This window comes from Saccopteryx leptura, chromosome 7, assembly GCF_036850995.1.
Source record: "Saccopteryx leptura isolate mSacLep1 chromosome 7, mSacLep1_pri_phased_curated, whole genome shotgun sequence".
NCBI lineage: Eukaryota > Metazoa > Chordata > Mammalia > Chiroptera > Emballonuridae > Saccopteryx > Saccopteryx leptura.
The window spans coordinates 111,818,660-111,837,088 of record NC_089509.1 but is presented as its reverse complement, the minus strand read 5'-3'; the positions used below and the strand labels follow the sequence as shown (position 1 = coordinate 111,837,088).

At 40.2% G+C, this 18,429-nt stretch overlaps 1 non-coding gene and 1 pseudogene across 1 annotated transcript; both read left to right on the top strand.

The window, feature by feature from the left end:
- The first annotated feature begins 17,245 nt into the window (after positions 1 to 17,245).
- Positions 17,246 to 18,072, top strand: LOC136379046 (small ribosomal subunit protein eS8-like; annotated as a pseudogene).
- LOC136379243 (small nucleolar RNA SNORD55/SNORD39) lies at positions 17,283 to 17,361 on the top strand. Its single transcript, XR_010746727.1, has one exon. It is a non-coding gene; the product is annotated as a small nucleolar RNA SNORD55/SNORD39 (small nucleolar RNA).
- Positions 18,073 to 18,429: the final 357 nt, after the last annotated feature.

Genomic DNA, 18,429 nt, shown 5'->3' with positions numbered 1-18,429 from the left:
CATTTAAATTTTTTTCTTCTGTTGGTTTCTTGTTTAAATATAATATTATCTAACACATTTAATTCTATATTTTGTTACAAAAATTTTATTTATTTATTTTTAATAACAAGGAAATTTGTAAATATTTGGTTCTTCTTCTTTCTCTTTCCCTCTTCTTCACCATCTAATTTTAACTAAATATATTATTTTTCTCAGTGTTTACCTTCATATCTTTAAATGTATACTTATACCTCTGTTACTTGATACATTGGTTTTAAATACCCTCTTTTGACCACAAGCTAAGAAACAATTGGAAAGCAGCCTATGCATGTACCCATCCGACCTTCTTTCTGATTTCTTCTCTTAGCTCCTAACATTTTAATTCTGTATTGCTAAGGTTTGCTGCGTGTACACATTGTTACACACTCACAATCTGTCTTTGGCCAAGTTCTGTAGTTCAGTATAAATGAAAGCTCACCTTCAGAACTTCTTCCATCATTTTATTTTGTTTAAATATATTATTTGCCTGAGTTAAATTTCTTTAAGAACAGCTAATGAGTGTCTTATTCTCTGAGTTTTTACAGGTCTAGACTTTTTGTTATTTTTACTCTTGGGTCTTGGTACATGATTTGTGTTTAAGGCTTTCTTTCCTTAGGACTTTGTAGAGAGTACTCTCTGCTCTCTCACACTGCTCGTCTTCTAGACCTGGTATGCAATGACAACACGATATGTGGCCAGCCTGGTTTCTTCCCTTATGCTGGTGCGCGTTTCTGATTAGCTGCCTCCGTGTTTATCATGAAGATGAATAACTTGTCCCAATACCCTTCATTTCAATGTTGACTTTCGATTCTATTCGTCACTAGAACATACCCCTTCAGTTGGTAGAGATATATTTTCTAATATTTTAAGAAATTCTTCTTTAAATATTAATATATCTTTAAATAATTTTTTTCTTTCATCATATTGATTCTTTTCTTTGGGGACATCAATTTTAAACTTTTTAAACATTGTCTGCCTCTTAATTTTGTTTTCTTTTATTATCTTAGTCGTTTGTTCTCCATGTTTTAATATCTACTGCTCACAAAAATAAGGGGATATTTCAAAATGAATATGAAGCAATAAAAAAAGAAAGCATTTGATTTTTTTTTTGGTTAAACAAGAACATCAGAAAAGCAAACAACAAGTCAACAAAAGATGTTTGATTATGCAAATGAGATGCAAACCCAACTTTTATTTCATTGGTGAAAACGCATTAGACAGAAGGCTGAAAGTACTGGAGTATCTGCACGTCCCCTGATCCCCTCATTTTTGTGAGCAGTGTATTTTCCATCATGTTGCTCTAGAATGGACTTCCTTCTAGGACGAGTTTTATTCTTCTGTTCATTTTTCTTGAGTTCCACATCATCTTTAAAAAGAACTTTTTGTCCTTTCATATTTTTCCTAAACTCTTATCTCAGCTTTGAGATCTTGTTTTATAGAGGCAATAGCATGTTTTTTTGTTTTTTTTTTAAGTTGATGAGAATATGTTTAGTTACAGTTTTGATCTGCTCCTTGGCTATAAAATCCTGATGAATGTACATTCATCTGTCATTTTCTTCCCCTTGGAAATCTACTTTCTCACAGTTCTGCAGACTGGAAGCCTGAGATCAGGGTGCCAACATGGTCATGCTCTAGTGAGGACTGTCTTCCTGGCTTGCAGAGAGCCACCTTCTCTCTGTACACAGAAGTGAAGGCAGGGATAGAAAGATAGACAGGGAGGGGAGAGAGAGAAAGGATGAGAAAGAGAGAGGGAGCTCTCCAGTGTCTCTTATAAAAGGACACTAATCATGAGGGCCCATCCTCCTCACCTCATGTATAACTAATTACCTCCTAAATGTCCTGTCTCCAAACCCCATCACATTGGGGGTTAGGGCTTTAAAAATGTAAATCTGGGGGCAGTGGAAACTAACATTCAGCTCATAATACTCTCTTCCTTTTGTAATATATTTATACACTATACTTGTTTATTTTTAACTTTATAGGGACTATAATGTGTCCCAGTGTGGTTTGCAGAATACTGGTGACTTCCTGAGAATTTTTAGGGGGGGTCAACAAGGTCAAAACTATTTTGATAGCAATGTTAAAACCTTATTTATTGTTTCAATGATTCGATATTTGTACCAATGGTGCAAACACAATGGTGACTGAGTCTGCTGGTGCTTGAGCATGAATTAAGGCAGGGGCACCGAAGTACCTGGTGTCACTGTCATCTTCACAGCCACACATTTTCAGTTTAAAAAAATTTTTAGTTTTCTGTAAGAATGTTCTTAATAAAGCAGAAATCATTGCTAATTTTACTTAAATCTTGTCCCTTGATTACATCTGTATAATATTCTGTACAATGAAATGGGAATTACACATAAAGCACTTCTGCTGAATAAGTAAGTATGATGGTTCTTCAAAGAAAACAAGCTTCTTATTCACGGAACACCATATTTACAGAAAAGAGTAACTGACAGAGAAACGAAGGTTTTTGAGATTTGAGCATTTGGTAGATCTTTTCTTGAAAATAAATCAAGTGAACCTGTTACATCCAAGAAGACAAGTGACAATGTGTGTTGCCAATAAAAGGAATCAAACTTACAAGCCAAAAATTAGAGTTTTGGAAAACATTTATTCAGCGTTCTGAGCTTGACATCTTTCCTCAAACTTAGCGACTTTTCTGATAAGTTCAGTTGTGATGTTAACAGTGTGATTTCTCAATATTGCACAATAAAATGTGCCAACATTTAATATATCTGCATTATTCAGTGAATCAAATGACCAAAGCGTGATGTTACAAATGATACGTGGGTAAAAGGTTTACTCAAGTACAAGTTAAACCAGTGGATTTTAATGTAAGAGAGTAAAAAAAGGTAATCACGAAGGTTTCATATTTCACGGAGCAACTATCCTTTAAGAAACGACAACTTTACCATTTAGCCCGGTTAAAATATAATTTCTGTAATTATTGAAAAAGCTTATTAAAACACCGCTCCTTTTCCAAGTCCATATTGTTAAAGGCCAGATTTTCTTCATACACTTCAACCAAAATAACATACCACAACAGATTAAATGTTGAAGCAGAATTAGAATCCAAATTTTTTACTATTAAACCAGACACTAAAAGATTTGAAAAATGAATAACAATGCCACTCTTCTCACTAATTATTGTTTTGGTTTTCATAATATAGTAATATTTTATTAAAACTTCTTATTGATGTTTAAATGTCATAAGTTTATTTGTATTAATTTTAAATGAATTAATAACATTTAAGATCCCTTGGTTTTTATTTTTAACATGGTAAATATTAAAAAGCTATAACCCACAAGAAGAGAATTATTTGATATCCTCAATAATTTCTAAAGTATGATGGGCTTCCGAGATCAAGACCTTGGAGATCTACTGACATAGCAGTTAAACACCATGGACTCTGGGCCAGGTTATCTGGGTCAGAATTCTGATTACTCTTTCTATTATATAAGCCTGAGCAACTTCCATAACCCCACTTGGTTATTTAACCTTTCTGTGTTCCAGTTTCCTCATCTGTCGCATAAGGATACAAGGAGCACTTAGAGTTGTTGTGAGAATGAAACATATGTAACATGACTAGCATGTTGCCTGGAACATAGCATGAGCTGTATGCTACCATGAGATTCATACTACCAATAATCATGTCATTACTCAGACTTGAATGGAACTATTATTTTGAACAGCTATTTCATAGATTTTTAACAAGGAAGGCACAAAAGCCACGCCATAAGCTAGTGGGAGTTCTCCTTCTAGTTCAAGGTTATCATATACATGAGCTCCTTTAGCCTTCGCTTCTTCCCTGCTAACTGAAATGAGCCGCCGTGGGGTGCTTCTCCCGGCTTCCTCCGCTAATGGCTTAGGGACTATTTGATGTACCAGGCGAGTCTTCATTCATACCCACTTTCCCTGCTTCTCCAAACTGTATGTAGATGCATTCAGGGAAGCTCCCACTGCCAGCCTGTGGGACCATACCTGCTGCACCCAAGAGGAGACTTTGGATTTGCCCCTGGCTTTTAGGAACTGAGCGCTTCCTGCCGCTCTGCACGAGGGTCCTTGTCCAGTTATGCCTCTTGGTTCTCCTAGTCACCACCAAGTCCGGCAGCACTCCTCTTCGTGTGCACCTAGCTGACAATTTTATCTAGTTTCATCAATGACGGATGCTGCATCTCACCTTAATACTCACCCTCTCATTTTCTTGCTACTCTCAGAACATTTTATAGAAGAAAATTTTAGACAAATACATCTTTGATCCACATGGAAGACAAACCACCTGTTTTCATCTGAACAGATTCTGTGTTGTCATAGCTCAATGTGCACCTTTGTTTCACATTCCGAATAGCGTTCTGAGCGCTGACAGGACAGAAACCGCAGGAGAAGAGCAATCTGCATATTTTTTGTTATCATTCAATGATGTTTGTGGTGGAACCTATTCTCTCACCGCACTGAGGATAATGTATAACTTGAGATGGTTCTGCTTACGTCACTGTCCTCTAGTTCTCATCACGTGAACCCTAGGGAAACAGAAAAGCAAAGCAAATGTATTCTCCCAGAGAAGTCACTTTTGGGGACTTCTCCTGATCCCCACTCTGAGGTGACAAGTATAAGTTCTGCATTGTGTGTCTCCTTTTCTTTCCCAGAAATCCCATTATTGTTCTGGCCTCAGCCATGTCTCTTCCCAGCAAGACAGGTATGAAGGATGGAAAAGAAAGAAATGATTTGGAAACATTTAAGTGGGAAAAGAAAAATTGGATGAGCTTGAGAGGGGCATTTAATTGAAATGGTTTCACTTTAATGTTACACCTTTGCTTTTCTCCGGTGTCTCAGACTTAGCAAACATGGTTTTAATTCCGAATACTACCTGCTATTAAATGATTTTCCACCAAAGGAAAAAAAAAAAAAGAGAGAGAGAGAGATACGTAATAGATTCCAGATTGAGTGCAGCTTCAAGAAACAGGAGATATTTCAGAACCCTGGAGGATAATGAAATGCTAGGAGAACTTCAAAGCAACCTCCCAAGAAGGAATGTTCAAATTCACATCGTGAGCTCTCTTGGCTACTTTTCTAACCATCAGCGAGGTCAGCCTTACTTAACCAGAGAAACAGGTGAAAAATGGATCGTCAATGTAGCCAAACACTTTCTACTGCTCTACTTGGGGTTGCTTTTTACCTTCTCTCCAACCAAGCTAGAGCTAGCGCATGATTAATGACCATTCGATACTTTATTGTTTCCATTTGGTCCAATGCATGGGAGAGGCTCCGGGGTGGTTGGAAGGATGGCTGGTGGTTTCAGGGACAGGCTCAGGCAGAAGCCAGACACCAGGGGGACACAGCGGGGCCCCTCAAAGGCCTCTGGGCTCCAAAGGCTCCTAGTTGTCCTTGAGAGTGAAACTTCCGAGAGATGCTTGTCCAGCCCCAGCCTGGGGGCCAGGCAACCTGTGGAGGTGAGTCAGATGTTGCCCATCTTCTCGATGAGTCTCACCTGCTCACCCAGCACGTGGTTCTCCAGGCAGTCACAGAGCTGAGGGTCTGTGCCGGTAGACACCAGGGCACGCAGTTCCCAAAGGGCCTGGTTCAGGTTCTTCTCCATGGCCATGGCAGCCTCCGTGGCATCCTGCGCGTCGCCCCACTCCTCCTGGGAAGGCTGCTGCACACCCAGGGGGGGAATGCGGCTGCTGTGCTGGTTTTGCCTCTGGAAGAGCTGCTGGGAGTCTCGCTTGTCTCCTCAACTGGCTCCCAGAAGGGGCCCCGCTCCCAGAAGGGGCCCCGCCTCCAGAGCCACCTCGTCGAGGTGGAAAGAGAAGCCCAGAGAGAGAGGTAGGTGTGGGAGGCCAGCAGGTGCGGACTGGCGGGGCGGTCCACGGCAGCCTCCAGCTCGACGGAATAATTCTGACAAATTTGGGAGTTTGTGCTTATTTGGCAATGAGGAGTTAAGGAGTTTGGCTGGTCCCGGAGGCAGAGGATGGCTGTGGCGATTCCAACATGGAGACTGGAAAAGAGGCTGGAGGGGGCAGGCAGAGGCTGAAAGAAGGGGCGTCTCTGGGTCTGTTCCGCCCAAATACTGTGGAAGTAGGAGACAGATCTGGGGTACTCCTGGGGGCAATGCCAGACGTGACTGTTTAATCAGAGCAGATGTCGGCTAGCAGAAATGAGACTGATGCCCGACACTATTGCTATAGGTAATGAGATAAATAATAGCGTTAAGACTTAGGAGAGCTGGCAAAGGAGAGTTTCCTGCTTGGGGTGGGGGTGGGGGGACGGTTTGATCAGGAGAGTTAGACGTTGATAGCAACCCGCTGGGTCATTTCTCTGTAAGGCTTCACCAGACCCAGAACATTCTTTGCCTCTGCTTTGAAGTGATCTGCCACATTCCTTCCTTTAAGGGAGACTGAAGACTTCTGAAATTCCAACAAGTGAGATTAGGCAATTCAACCTTCCCCGTGTGCAGGAACCTGGCCTGGGCCTCTGTTGGAGTCCCTGTTGCCATGGGAAGGTGGCTATGGGAACCAAAACAGATGGAAACCTCAGCAGGCGGGTGGGCGTGGAGGGAGAGAGAGCTCTGCAGTGATGTTAGGAAGGGGAGGGAGCTGAGTTAGAGGAACTGCAGTGAGAACGACACGGCCTAGAACATGTCCTCCCCAGGCCCGTGGCCAGGCGATAAAACAGTCCCGGGACCTCATCCAGTCGATACACTTATCACTCACCGTACCCAAATCCCAGCTCCACCGCTCATTCATTAGATGTTAGGGGCCATGGGACCTCTCTGTACCATCTTCACAATTTTCTATTTCAGGTCTAAAACTATTCTGTACTAAAATCATTTATTTAAAAATATGATACCCGCTGCTTAAAATAGGGCAGGTTTGGGGGGGAATGGAAGGCAGAGAGGGTAGAAAATGAAGCCAGCACGAGCCAAGACTCCCAGGACTTGGTGCCTGCTCTGTTCTCCCAACGGACTTCATTGACAAAAGCAACATTCAAAGATGAGAGTGTTACAGGTTTGAACATAGCGACTGCAGAACATGAAGCCCAAGCACTAGGTCCCCTTCTGAGCTGGGGGTCACGTGCTGAGCACTGGTCCCATGCCCAGGATGCTGGCTCGGCTCCAGCTGTCTCCTTGCTCTCACCAGCCCTTCCGTGATCTCCCCAACGAAAAGCAGAGGCCAGACCACTGTCTGTGAATTAAAGCAGGGACTCTAAGTCTTTTTGGTTCTATGGACGCCTTTGGCAGCCTGGTGAATCCTACTGACCTCTTTTCAGAATAAGACTTAGTACAGTTAGTACATTTTGTGCGGTAACTGTTAAAATAGGCCTCTGTGCAATGCACGGTCACAGTTTACAGATTGTTGGACAGTGTAACTAGTCGATCAGAAGGTCATTCTGTGCTCAGGACTCCTTTTCCATCAAACGGTTCAGTCACATGTCATCACACTGGCGATGCCATCGTCTCCAATGCGTTCCAGCGCATTCGATCTATGATCAGGTGTTGATCAATATTTGGAAACAGCTTAGTCAGAAAACAGTCCACGGTATAACGTTCTTATTTAAGTTCATCAAATGGGGGGGGCCTTCACACTGAAAATTCTTTTAAATGGACATGACTCTGAAGCTTCGGAATTTCAATTGTTTTGAAAAATGCAAAAGAGAATTGAATTTGTAATTGGCTGGATTCCCTCACTTTGGCTAAAATTATATGATTAAAAAATAAAGAGGAAAAGAAGAAATCATATAAAAGGGAATGGAAATAAAATGAGGTAGAAGACAACACTTACACTTTCTGTAACCTCCGGAACAATATTTTATGGTGAAAATAAAATGGAAAGAATTGCCCAAATTTAAATAGATGTCAGCAAAAATATAAAAGGGCCAATTTTTGCCAGCCAAATTAATGGAATTTTATCCGTGGACAAATAAGAATTGAGAACCCTCCATTAGTGAGTGTGCAAGAAAGAGTCCCATGATGGACAGGCACGGAGAGTCCCGCCCCCTCCCCCCTCTTGCTCCATGTTCAGTGGAGCACATGACTTATAGGTCTGGTCATAGTAGAATGGACGGTTAGGTCGCTGCTATCTGGTCCTGTAATCCCAGGTAGTTATAGAAGTACCCAAATTTTCTCCTGGGGAAGTGGGACTGAAGAACTGGGAGTATAATGGCATGAGTAAGGGGAACATTGAGAACATTTTTTTTTTTTTTTGGAAGTAGCTCATTAAGTATGATTATTTGATGGATTGCAGACTCCCAAGCCCAGCTCACTGACGTGTGTGCTCTGTTGCTGAGTCCTGAGCCCATTTTCTTGGCCTTCAATAAGGACTGGAAAATGCAGCTAGGAAAGAAGATAAGAACTCATTTTCAAATTGTTTCATTCCTTGGAGGAACACCATCATTTCTCATTCATATCAGTTCTTTCATCTGAGGACCATGGAGCGTGACCTCAAATGTTTTCCAGATGCCTAATGGAATGTGTGTTAGAGGAAAATAACTTGATTTTGTTTGGTGCACATGTCAGCTGTTACTTATATTACAGAAGAAAACAAACAAATGGGATCTGAGAGCATCTTTTCTACTGTAGATCACTTTATATAAAAACTAATAGGAGATATTTGGTACTCAATAATAAAAGTAAAAATGTTATCCAGGCTCTCCAAAAACCAAACTTCATTTATTTATAATTCTCTCTTTGGTTACGTTTGGTCCTAAGTATGAATCACCTAGATCCTTCTTGAAGTTCTTCCGCTAATATACTTACTTATCATTCAATAATAAAAGTTTCTTTTTGTCTCCATCCCAGTCCTGCCCAAATACCATAGTATTACTTAGTGACATTACTTAGCTATGGTCCCTAATACACTTTACTTTGTATAGTATTAAAGATCTCTATCCTACTTACTTCTAAAATGGATCAAGTCAACTACTAACCTTTATGAATAGAACCAGGCCATGGTCATTTTCTCCGGGCCTACAGTAACATGGCAGGCTGTCTACATGGTATTCTGTCTGTCTCCATGAACACAAATGATCTCACTTCCTGCTGTGCGGCTGATGAGGGGGGGTCATAAAATTCAAAGGAAAATTATTCCTCAGTTCAAACTCACATCATTAATTTCTTGCCTCTTCGAGACTTGGCAGTCAGAGTGTAAGGTAATAACTTAAAAAGGAGAAATCCCAACCTTACATAAAGTTGACTTTCTATATTTCCATGATACGACATGATGTTCCCTCAACTATAAAACATTTTGAGTCATCTGGCTCCTTATTTACTTAGTAATTCCATTATTTAATTTGATGGGTTGTCTGAAAGATAATTTATAGAGTTGTTGAAAACCCATTGACGTTCGGTCCCGAAGCTACCATATTTTTTTATGCTTCAGGTGTTGAAGAAAATGAGAATAATAGGCGTGAAAATAGTTCTGGCTGACATAGGTAAATGTTTCCTCGCTGGCTTCTCCTCAGATGTTCTTGCCCCAGCATTGCTAACTCCTTTCTGCTTCCGGTGGGCCATACCTCAGTGGTTACATTACAAGAAATCCTCCAGAATAGAGCTTCCGCTTCAAGAGCAGATAACATGAGGGAGGTGAGGCAAATGGGGGAGCCATGAGGAATAATGTTCGAATCCTGGACCTGGCTTTTACTAGATCCCGGATAGGTTACTTCTGGTTTTAACCTACTCAGTTATTTAGTGGTAACATGAGAAGTACAGCATGGATAACTCAAATAATGCCCACATTAAAAGCAAATTCCTAACGTTTTCCTAAGAATGATTTCATAGGACTGTGAGTTTAAACATTCAGGAATAGATAGGACTATTATTCTTTAGTAGAATCTTAATGTATTTTAAAAAGTGGTTATATATTTTGTTATCGATACTATTTGTTGCTCATTGTTCAGGAAAAGTAATTCTAAGAAGTGGGCTCCAATGAGTATGTCTGGAAGATCCATGCCTATTTCCATCATCATTGCAGTAGCAACTATAATAATACCAGAGCAGCAGTAATGCTGATGGCAGTTGCTACCATTGAGTACCACTTTGCATTAGGCCCTGAGCTATGTGCAGTATTATTTTTTAAAGCCCATTGTGTAAGCAATGGAATAAATGCTCAGATAATTTGAGTGCATTGCTAATGACATATGTGATGTCATTAATGGCCATGTGAGTATTTCAGCCACATGCCTCTGGTCTGCTAGTCCACCCTTCTCCCTGTCATGATTCCTGTTTCCTTGTAGAGTGTCAAGGTATCAACAGAGAAGCCCATTTTAAGTTTAATGGTCCAGCTTCTCAGAGACTATTAACAACAAAAGCAATAGCAAATATAAAGTGACTTGTGTGTGTGTGCGCGCGCTCACACTATGAACCTCAAAAAACCTCAAAAAACAATACAAACCTCAAAAAACCCACTCCATGGGTAGTTAAAGGCTTAGGTAAAATGGACATTTATTTCTCTCTTTCCAAAAACATTAAAAACCCTACCTCCTCCAAATTAATTAAAGGAAATAAAGAAGAAATAGCATACTCTATTTAAAGGAGAGAAAAGTTGTGAGAATCTGGATAAGAGAAACACATTAGAAAGCTTAATCATAAGTTTTCAGATATTTGAGAAAGACTAATTATTTTCCATTTCTTCTGTGAACAGAACAAAAAGAAACCTTGGCTTAAAATAGAGCATGAAGACAATTAAAAAATAATAATTAGCTGTGAATTGAGGCTTAGAGTAGGATATTGATGATGCATATGGAGTCACCAACTCTCTTAGTCTTAAGAAAATAGAAGCTCATTGTTTCCTGGAAATGATTCCTTACTACTTGAGAACTAGTGCACTGCAGTGGTTTAAGAGTCAGGATTTTTGTAATCTGACCGGCCTGGTTGATCTCTTGGCTTTACCACATTCATGAGCTGTGTAAATTTGAGTAGGTTACTTAACCTTCATTTTTTTTCTCATTTCTTATAGAGGGATATATTATCCATAATAAAAGTGTATATCACGCTTTTAACACAGTATTTGACACATAGTTAATGCACCTTAGCTATTGCTATTGCTATTGCATTTAGATATATGGTCTGGGCTAACAACAGGACTGTGGGTTTCATTGCATTCTCATTTTCCTTCGGAACAAAAGACAGGTAATGAACATTTGCTGTGTTTCAGCTACCCAGAATCTATATACTTTTTATATTTGACAGGAATCACAAAGTTGGTACAAGCCACAGGGAGGCAGATACTTCTCCCAACTTCTTGGCATTAATGTGGAGACATGCCCTTGGTTGGCTCATTAAATGCTCCAGCCTGGGTTTTGAATATGGATAAATGAAGAGGTGAATATGAACAGAGGTCACTGGAAATTATTTCCTGAAGCTGGAGATAGGAATGAAGGTAAAGAGGACTCGCAGCGTGTGCTTGTCCTCACTGGTGGGATAGGAGCCATTCTCCAGTGGAAATGGCATTGATAGTAGCATCCTAACTGGACTATTTCTGTGTGGAGTCTTGGCCACTCCTAGCTTCCTTTGGTTCTTGTCTGTATTCCCAAGCTTGATTTTCTAGTCATTCTAATTATTTTGTGATGTACCTATCAGCTATATCCACAATAATTCTGCATGACAATTCTCCACTCACCTCCCTCCCCCCAAAAATCTCTAAATAAAATTTAACATAAACATTTGTTTCAAATTCCTATAAATGCAGGTTGATGGGGTAGCAATTTCCAATCTTTTTCATCTCATGGTGCACACAAACTAATTACTAATTCTGCAACACACCCAAAAGATATATTTTTTGCCAACTTGACAAAAATGATAGGTATAATTTTTATTCATTCACACCAAACAGCTGCTGTTGTGTTGGCTATTGTCATTTTTTAAATTTGGCAATCTAAGGGAAAAGAGGTCCATGCCCTTGCCTAAATAGCTGGGTATTCCGTGTTGGAAGGAACTGGCTGTACAGCCCGGTTGGTTACAGCATTGACCCTATACGAGCAGGGTTCGATCCCCAGTCAGGGCACATATAGGAACAGACCGATGTTTCTGTCTCTCTCTCTAAAATAAATAAAAAAATAAATTCTTGTGGCACATACCGGTTTAAAACTGGTACAATAGGGGATTGACTCTTCTAGGCTGGACTTAAGTCCCAGCTGTGTTAAGTTCAAGTATGCAGCACATTTTCCTCATTTCCCACAAACAAGTAGCTATGGGAGGTATTTCTGTCTGAAGGTGAAAGGCAAGAATGTACAACAGCAGGCTCAGTCGAGCAAGCACATGGCAAGCATCTGCTAACATGCCATTGGTCAAAGTAAGTCACATGGTTAAGTCCAACATCAGTGCAGCAGGAAAATAGACGCTGCCTCTTGTGGAAGTAACTCCCAGGTCACAGGAAGTGGATCCTGCTAAGTCTAAAGCTGTGTATACAGAGAAGGGTGAAGAATTGAAGATGATGAAGCAGTTGACCAGATATGAGTTTCTCACTATCTTTCCAGCTAAAGTCTTTTTTGCTTAAATTAGTCTTTATTTCTATTTTTTGTAACAAAGTACCTTGATATATAATACATAGCTGAAGGCAATGGAAAACATAGTGTCTTCTTATATATTGAGACATAGGAACCTGGCAACCTATCAGATATAGTTGCAACATGATTTGTCAATTGTTGCGTGACCTAGAATGGAGTCTCCATTAAGGGCCACAAAGTGCCTACTGTTCTAGAGTGGTATAAAGGACATGAAATCCAAACCCTTCTATGACTGCTGAAATAACATGTTTTGTATACTTTCTACCTGCAATGCTGAGGCCATGAACTGAAAAGCAACAATGGAATGGATTATATGCTTTGTCCAATTACAATATTGTTTAAAGAAACAATGTTTCCAGATTTCTTAGCACATCGTTTAAGAAATGGGCTTCTGCAAATTGGACCGGTTCTTCATGCAATAACATTTGGAAGAGCTGGTGCACCCCAGACTTCACCAGTCCGCCATGCCGGCCTTGCCAGCTGAACCAGGCACATTTTCCTTGTCTGGAGAGACTGTTTCAGCTTGGCTCCCAGACACCATGTCTCCGTTGTCAGTTTTGCAAAAGGACGTCAGTTTTCTCTACTCCTTTCTTCCCCTCTGCTTCTGCACAGAACTTCAGGTGGAGTCAGATTGCAGCTCTCGATGGCTCTGAAGACGTCTCACACACGAAGAAAATTACAGTTCGTTGTTTAATTTGTATCAGAAAAAGAAAAAAAGTCTGAGCAGTGATGTGTGGGACTGGATTCCAAGGATGTTAGAACAAATAGGAAAAAATAAATAAATATAGATCAGAGTCGTTTATTTTAAAATCTGGAAGACAGAAGAGATTCTGGACTCAATATGCTGGCGCAGTGGAAGAGCTTTTGAATGTAACTGGAGATGCCGTAAATTCTTCTGTAGAGCCAAAGGGGAGACGCGAGGGAGTGAATTTACTATGCCGTCACTCACCACTCCCTTTCTGTCTATTGTCTATAGGAAAGCAGAGAAGAGTTGTCTTTTCTAAGACCTCGAAACATCGTTTGTGAGGAAAGCACTAGCATTTCTGAATAATGTTCTAATGGTACAGTTGTTCCCCCCCCCCTTATACATGGGGATACGCTTCAAGACCAGTGGGTGCTTCAAACCACAGAGAACATTGAACTCGGCATGTACTGTTTTTTTTTTTTCTATATGTATACACATACCTTTTTACTTAAAGGGAGCACATTATGGCTTCTCTTCGGTGTATCCGAGTGGCCTGCATTGCTACTCCTGCACGTTGGAGCCATTCTTCAATAAAATAAGGGTAGGCTCAGGGTTAGCGCTGTGATGCCTTGACAGTTGGTCTGATAACTGAGACAGCTACGAAGTGGCTGAGAGATGAATGGGCAGAGAGTGTGTGCAGAGTGGAGACACTGGACACAGGTCTGACTCACCTCCAGGGCAGCATAGAGTGGGACAGAGTGAGGTTTCATCACACTACTCAGAATTGTGCACGATTTAAAACTTATGAATTGTTTATTTCTGGAATTTTCCATTTAATATTTTGAGACTGAGGTTGACCGAGGGAATCTGATGCTGTGGAAAACAAAACCACAGCTAAGGAGGGACCGCTGTAGTCTCTGTCAGCCAGTGAAGCTGGTGGAAGGCAACGATGTTGGAATGTGTCCTCTGATTTCAGAGCTATAAAAGTATGTAGGATGTCAGGCACAATCCAGGGTATCTAATTCCTAGAAACATAGTAGAATTTGGTGCCAAATGTCCTGACTTAGAGTGAGCTTTGATTATGATTTTCTGGTTATAGAGTCCCAGGGACTGACATTCGTAGTAACTCACCTGGCAGCTGTTTGTTGACCCTAAACAAAGTACAAAGACAAGAAATTGAAATCTCCTTGGTAGACATCGCTCCTTATCCAACTCTCATATATGAGTGAGTTCCAAAAGTCCACGAAGAAGAACCTCCCACCATGGCCATGTACATAGGAATCTGTGTTCAATCTTCCTTAAAAAGACTTGCAGCCATTTGACAAGATAATTCTTAGAGGTCTGAGGCTATTTCTCACAGCTTTAGAGAAACCCCAAAATAAAATTCAGTTCTATTTGGAGGTTAAAGGGTCAAGTGATATTTGGAAATTTGACAAGAATCTGTCTCATGGTAGGTCCACCTCTGAGCCCACCTAAAGTTAGAGTATTATTTTCCTAGCTGCTAAATGCTGATACACAAATATCCAGTAGCAATAAGTGCTCACACTCACTTTCTGATCCACAGAGTAATAAATACTATATATTTTCTTTTTTATTCTCCTCTCCTCCCCCCCCCCCATAACCACCACCCTCTTTGTCCATGTCTCTGAGTCTCATTTTTATGTCCCACCTATGGAGTAATACTATATTTGTAATAAAGGCTCTCATTTGTTGGGAGCATAGTAAATATAAAATTCTGTGTACTGGAGGCAGTGGTGGGCACATAGATCCACCATTCTTAACTTCTCAAACAAATAAACAAAAAACTACATAAAACCCACACTTCCAGCATAATTAGAAATCATAGGACATCCAAACTTTAAATTACTTGTCAGTCAAAAAATAAACATCAAATTCTACCAAACTATCACCTACTGTTCCTGCCTTATACCTTATACATTTGAGTAATATATAAACAATTCAGGAAAAACTGCACTAAAATGAGTATATGAGTGTTGATAGCCTGCCTAACATTAATTTAAAAAAAAACATTATATAAAAAGAAGTCCACACAAATGCAGAAACACTTGTCTTTTATTTTCAGAGGACAGCCTATAGGAAAAGGTTAAAGATGCCTTGAGACCTATGGCGTCAGTCTTGGGAAAGTCACTTTTCAAGGGGAAAAATGTTAGAATAGAGGGGTGACTTTTGGAAACTGATGAGAAAAGAAAAAATAAGCAAAAAAAAATTGAGTAACTTTTAAGATAAAAAACTAAACATAAAAAGGTACACAGAACTTCTTTTATCTCTTCCCTCACCTACACCCCCCTCAAATTAGTACAGATACTTTTTTTTTTTTTTGCCCTGTTCATAGAATACAGACAGGTAAAACCAGGCCACTTATCTATCTATCTATCTATGCACTTTCAAAAAGCTTAGAAAATTAAAACCCAAATAATACCATTGCTGAACATTCTCCTGATAAATTAGAGTATATTAAACTCAGGAAATTAAAAAATACAGTATAACACCAGAAATGAAGATTAAATTACAAGTTTCCCGAGAAAAAAAATAAACGTAATTGAAAACAGTATAAGAAGCCTGTAAGAAAACAGAACAATGAAGACAATAATCAAAATTAGATTTTAAAAAACCATCAAAAAGGGTCAGAAGGAAAGAGGTTGAAATGAAAGACTAGCAAAGGAAAAAAAATAACGTGTGTAATTGAAGTTCTAAAGAAGATTTTAAAAGACAACAATAATGAAAGGAAAATAGTATTTAAAAGTATAATTTGTTATTTCTGTTTTCAGTAATGACTGAGAAAGCTCAGCCAGACAAACTCTTCTGTGTACAAAGCTATAAACTCTGAAAAAAATGTGAAGAGTGGTTGCTGGAGAGAGAAGAGAAGCAAACAGATTTTATGGCACGTAGGCTTGAAAGCAAGAGTTCCATAGTATGAGTTCTCTCTCAGATTTTTGTTTGTTTGTTTGTTTTGTTGTATTTACATTTGGGAAGGTACAGTTGCTAGGGGCACGGGTGGAAAAATTACAGCCCTTTTGGCTAGAGAAACCAGTGAATGTAGACTAGGAAAGCAATAGGCACTGGAGAAGGAGCAATATTTCCAAAAAAAAGAAAGAGCCAGAGAGAGAATATTTGATTCCTATCTCTGCATAATTTATGTACCATGTGTGGTTGAAGTAGATTCAAAAAAACTTAGCTAAAAACGTTTTTATCTGAGATTAGTGCTAACCTACAGGAATAAATTTGCAGTTGAAGTCCAGCCGGGTTAGATATCTGTTAAAACAAAACAGATAAATAAACCTACATATCAATACTCGCAACAAAAAATAACAAGCTAGAATCTCCTTAATAATAACAAATATTCAAGATACAATCCAGAATTATCTTATATACGAAGAACTAGGAAAATAGAACTCGTTGTGAAGAGAAAAACAACCCATGAAGATCAAACTTGAGCTGACTCAGATTTTAGAATTAGCAAACAGTATTTTAAGGAAGATATAATGTCCTCAATAATGGAAAAGAAAATATGTTTACAATGAATCAAAAGACACAGACTGAAAGTAAAGGAATACAACTAACATTAAACTCATATCAGACAAAATAAACTTCATCCCAAAGAGTATAAAAAGAGACAATGAGAGACATTAGAAATGATTAGAAGGTCAATCCAATAAGAAGATGTGGCATTTATAAATATTTATGCACCCAACATAAGAGCACCTAAATATACAGCAAATATCAGCAGACTGGAAGGGAAGAATTGAGAACAATGCAATAGTAGTAGAGGATTCAATATCCCACTTTCAACAATGGATAAATCATCCGGACAAAAATCAATAAGGAAATACAGGAATTGAAATAGACGTTAGAGCAGACGGCATTGATAGACATTTACAGAGCATTCCGTCCGTCAACAACAGAACACACTCATCCCAAGCCCACGTGAAACGAGGTCCAGGATAGAACAGACATTGTGGCCAAATGGTCAGAATTAACGTTGCCCTTGGGCAGCTGGTGGGGCTGCAAGGGGCACCAACATGGCTGCGGCAGTAGGCGTGCTGGCTGGGCCGCATATGTGTGATGATCCGTTAGTGCTGCTTGTCAACTCCCCAGTGTTCTGTGGGGAAGCCAACCTTCAAGAGCTGAGTGTGCCTCCCGCCCAGGATGGAGCTGGGATCACCAGTCTTGCATCTCAGTGGCCTTAGCCTCTGCCCCCTAGTTTCCACATACAGGCATCTCTTAGGACAACTGGCACAAACATCACGAGACCCAGGGCATGAGAAAGCCCTACCTCCCGAAGCGAAAGTGTGAGCTGGGTTGCCCTGCTGCTAACGCTAAGATTGACACACACCCCCCCACCACCACCGCCACATACACACAGTCCACATGCGTACAGGGGACTCAACGATAAATACTGGACCTTGAGGCTGGACGTTGCAGCTCCTCCCGGGGCTCCCAGCAACTGTGCGAGCAAAACAAGGAGGTTGATGTTGTCTGTATGCATCTGACAATGAACTGGTCCATACTGAGACCCTAGTAAAGAACTGCATGGTGCTTATTGACAGCACACACTATTGATGGTGGCACAGTCCCACGAGGCCCTGCCGCAAGAGCGGGCCAAGCTGACTCCGGGAGAGGAAGAGATTTTAGACAAAGAACAATACAAGAAAATCCAGAAGAAATATGATGCAAGGAAAAGCAGTGCTGCAACCAGCGATCTTCTAAAGGAACGTCTCCTGCAGGGCCAGCTTCTTGCGAGCCTGGCTTCGAGACCAGGCAGTGTGGCCGAGCAGATGGCTGTCTGCTGGGGGGTAGGGAGCTGGGGTTGCAGCTGATGAAAACCAAGGCCCAGAAGGGTAAATAAATCCTCCTCCCTCCTATCTTAGCTCATGAATAAAGGTGCTTATTGTTCAAAAAAAAAAATTAACATTGCCAGTAATTGGACTAATCAACAGCACGGACCTCCTGATGTTAGGCACTAAAAAGGCAGTCTCTTTCTTTGTATTCCTGCCAACGAAGCACAACTGGAATCTGAGCATCAGAAGAACCATCAAACACGAAATGAAGGCAGTCTATGAAGTAACTGATCTGTTCTATTGTTGTTTGTTTGTTTTTACTCTGAAGGACTTTATTGTAGAACTGGCAACAACTGAGTGGTATCTGTGAACTTAGTGTCTCGTTCATGTTAGTTATTTGATGTTGATGGTTTTTCTGTGGATAT